This window comes from Pinus tabuliformis, chromosome 2_2 (genome assembly GCF_031772625.1).
Source record: "Pinus tabuliformis cultivar Carrire ecotype Pingquan chromosome 2_2, CPIR1, whole genome shotgun sequence".
Taxonomy (NCBI): domain Eukaryota; kingdom Viridiplantae; phylum Streptophyta; class Pinopsida; order Pinales; family Pinaceae; genus Pinus; species Pinus tabuliformis.
The window spans coordinates 1181729711-1181734013 of record NC_142300.1 but is presented as its reverse complement, the minus strand read 5'-3'; the positions used below and the strand labels follow the sequence as shown (position 1 = coordinate 1181734013).

Below are 4303 nucleotides of genomic sequence, written 5' to 3'. Positions count from 1 at the left end.
CTCTGTTTCAACCCTATCTAGGTTTTTAAACATTTGGTGATCTAGCTCATTTCATAGTATAAAGCTTTCATAACAGACCGTTTGAGAAAGTAGTATAGAAAATTGCATATATGTATTTTTGCAATTGTTTCTATCCCTTGGCAAGCACCACTTGATAAATTACCTCAAAATGTTGCAACTTTGTGTGATGGAGTTGAAACATGGGGACTTCTCTTGTGCACCATTGCAAAGGAGCCCATATATGCGACCACTGACAACCACAAGAGGACCAGCATAGGTTTCAACTCATACAATGGACAACAGATGCCAAGAAATGAAACCAAGGACTCTATTTAAATGCAAAAGGAAGGGGGCCTGTATATCCTGCCAATAAAATAACCAATAGGAGTATTGGCATAGGTTTTAGCTTGCACAATGAGAGTTAGATGCCAAGAAACAAAACCAGAGATTCTATTTACACGAAAGGAAGTGGTCCTGATTATTTGGACCAGCCAATCCTAGGGGAAAGGATTATACATGTGAGACTCTTTATGAAGGAAGAGTGCCTTAAAAGTTAGAATAACGAGGGAACCCTTTGAGGCATAGACTAACACCATGTTATAATCGATGGAACAAACAATTTGGTTTATTTCACTTTAAAACTAGACTGGGTTTCTTGCAATATTACCAGGATTTTTATCTATAGCTGTACAAATGGACTACTAAGGTTTTACACATTACTGAATAGAGGATACAGCCAATAAGCCATACTTGGAAAGAATATTAGGTGATGTGTATCTAAATGTACTGTGTTATTTATGTGAAGTTGTATATGAGCTTTTATTATGTCATGAGTTTTTGGTACTAAAACAGGATGTGCTATTTAGTAGTTATTCCAGGCTTTGTTAGCTATCTTAACAAGGCTTTGTGGATCCTACAAATTATTTTGCTAACACATTCTTAGCCTTATTCATTTCAGACACATATGCTTACTATGTCACAAGTTTTTTGTAATAAAACAGGATGTGTTGTTTAGTAGTGAGTCCAAGATTTTTTATATTAAATATTAATACCAGATCTGATTTATTTATACCTCAACAATTCTTTTATTTATTCAACAATCACTGAAAACTGCTGGAAAATAAAATTACTGGTATTTTAACTTTCAGAAATAAAATAGGGAAATCAATCACACTACAACAACAAATTTTTGCTCAACACAATCTCCCTTCATATTAAACGTTTCAAGAAAATTTGGGCCTAGATCCACAGAGAATACACAAAAAAATACAACTGCTAGGAACTTGGAAATTGGCCTTCAAGGAAATCGGTCCCTGCAAATCTGTACCACTGGAAGACTTCAACCTCTGGAAAACGTAGCCTCCCTCACCAGCAATTCGGTCCCTCTCTTTCCTCTCCTACGATCCTCGCACACTTGAGAAATTTGGCCTTTGGATATTTTGGCTCTCCAATAATTTGACCCTCCTTTTCAGTTGACTCGGCCTCTCTCTTCTAGCTTTGGTTTCCCTGAAAATTTCCCCTGAAATTCCCCTGCTGCAATTCTTCTCCCTTCTCTTCAGTCTTGGAGTCTCTCACTCCTTGAGAAAATCACTTTCTCATAACTTTGCTGCTGTGTCTTCATCCTCTCCCATATGTTCTTTTTATAATTGCTCCATGGACCAAATCCCTTATCTCCAAGGTGATTGAGGGCTATGATTAAATCTTACCTTTTTTTATCAACGATGGAGATTAGATCTAAGTCACTTAAATAATTAATTATTTATCTTTAGGAAAACATTAGCCCAAAGTTACATAATTTAAATAATTAATCAATGTACTTTTTCCGAAGTTAAAACATAGGAAGGAGATCATATTAGTTGCTTCTCTCGAACAACCACCTAAAGAAGATTTCTTCTCCTGCATGCAAGACACCAGCCTACGCAGAAGACTTTCGGATGCTACAAAATCAACATGTTAGCTATCTTAACAAGGCTTTGTGGATCCTTCAAATTATTTTGGTGCATTGGTTATCGCATGTTTCTATTTTTAATTCTGTGCTACAGTTTGCAGTGAGTATAGAACATTAATTTCCTGAGTTTATGGTAATATACTTCCAACATTCTTAGCCTTATTTATTTCAGATGCAAATTCTTACTAATGAAGCCTTTGTGACAGTGCATCATTTGACTCAACAATCAAACTATGGGATGTTGATCAAGGAAGCCAATTGTTCAGCTTGACTAGTCATAGGTATGTAAACTGAATTTGTGCTTCTTATTGTTGTCGTGCAAAACCATTTACTTTTTATTGTTTCACGTGATTATATATATAATGCTTAGTAGATACTTGAGAACTTCAGTTTTGAGAGCCTCATGCTCTAGTAAAGTGAACCACAATCCCAAGGGCATGGTACTTTTGTTTCACTGCAAAATATAAGGCACAAGGAATGTGTTCTTGATTATATGCATCTTATGAAATATGTGTCCTATGAGATACATATCTTATGAAATATATTTAGTAGTGGAAAGATCAAAGTTGGTGTGTGTGTGTGTGTGTCAGATAGAGAGAGAGAGAGAGAGTTCAACCTGCTCGGTTTTCACTTCTCTTGTTTGGTTTGAATTCATTTCCATTTCGATGTTTGGAATTTTTTTCCCCCAAAATTTGGAGGACATCATTATGTTTTCATCCAAAACAATTATTTTCGACTCTACTGTTCCCTTGTAACATGTGTATAGCAAATTCTGGTAGCTGGGTGACTTGCATTATGAGTGGGTCTTGTCTTCTTTATACATCTCCAAAGTTGTCTTCTTTATATAAATTCTTGTTTTACAAGGTGTTTTCCCTCTTCATCTTCAATTTTCCCTTAAGCCAAATAATTACTTTGGAGGTTTCCCACCCTTCGTCTTTAGCCTACCAAATTTCTTTAGATGTATAGAACTGTCCTCATTCTGAGCATTTTGTTTTTTATGAAAATCTTGATGGATTTTTCTCTAATTTATGTGGAGGATTTGGATTATGCATCTTAGTGTGGAGGGTTGTGGCCTCTACCCATTGCCAGTTTTTTTGTCTATTTTCTATTATTGTTACCGCTGCCAAAAAGTTTGTGCAACACACATGAACTGCCATGTTTGTTGTGCTTAGTTTGCATCTGTGCTTGGTCATGCTTTATCATCTCAACTAGCCATAGTATACTCACCAGTAGACAAAAGAACACTAGTATAAATGAGTATCAAATATTGGTAGTATAAATAGATTTGATGTTGTGCCATGATTAACATGGGGATCACGCTAGTGAAATTTTCCTTTTTATCTTATGAATCTTAAACCAAGTTTCTTAATAAATTTATCTGATGTGTACCTTAGCATGTTTCGAATACAAATGATGCATGCAATCCTCCCGGTGGGTTGGATTAGAGCTTAAGATTGCGTGGCTTACATGATTTACAGTTGGTTCTTGTTAGCAATTATAAAATAAGATGTTTGATTCAACTGCATAATAAGAAGTAAGAACAAAGCAAGGGTTAGAGAATTATGTCTTGTTCTGCCATCCTTGCCAAAAATAGGTAGATGGTCCTTTAGGGTGCTTTGTCTTGGACAAATAGAGGTCAAAATGCATAACAATCCACCTCTTCTGTAATTGTTTTTATTGTTAAGTGTACATACCTAGTACCATATACAGTAATTTGATTTTTTGTTTATTTTTCATGTCATCGTCTTTCATATTACCATGCTGCCTGTCTCTGAATGATGCTGGCTAATTGAGTTTCACTGGAATCTTAGATTTTTCCTGTCTATTGGCAAATGATGGGTTGGACATGGTGATTGTTATGAATTTTTGGGCTATTTTGGACCTCTTTAGTACTCTTCCATATCTGTTTGGGTTTGACACGAACTAGGCATTGTATCACTGGTAGTTAGCGTTCTGGTCCCCGTGATTTACATTCGTGATTCCTGGTCAGTAATGTTTTCAAGTATTCACTTAAGAGAGAACCATAACAACTTTTTTATATCTTGCTGCTTCTTTGTTCAGTGAACCTGTATATTCAGTTGCTTTCAGTCCAAATGGAGAGTACCTGGCAAGTGGATCATTTGACAGGTGTTTGCATATCTGGTCTGTGAAGGATGGAAGCCTTGTCAAGACATATAGAGGAAGTGGTGGAATTTTTGAAGTTTTCTGGAATAGAGAAGGCGATAAAGTTGCAGCTTGTTTTTCAAACAACACAGTCTGTGTATTGGATTTTAGAATGTAACTTCAGGAAATAGCAATGATTCTTCCCCGAAAGGATGTTTCCTGCTGGGTTATAAAATAGATTCATTTGGTTCA

The 4303-nt window shown here is 35.9% G+C and overlaps 1 long non-coding RNA gene across 1 annotated transcript; it reads left to right on the top strand.

Moving 5' to 3' along the window:
* The first annotated feature begins 1865 nt into the window (after nt 1-1865).
* LOC149197692 (uncharacterized) lies at nt 1866-4042 on the top strand. Its single transcript, XR_016254223.1, has 3 exons — nt 1866-2048; nt 2155-2229; nt 4010-4042. It is a non-coding gene; the product is annotated as an uncharacterized LOC149197692 (long non-coding RNA).
* Nucleotides 4043-4303: the final 261 nt, after the last annotated feature.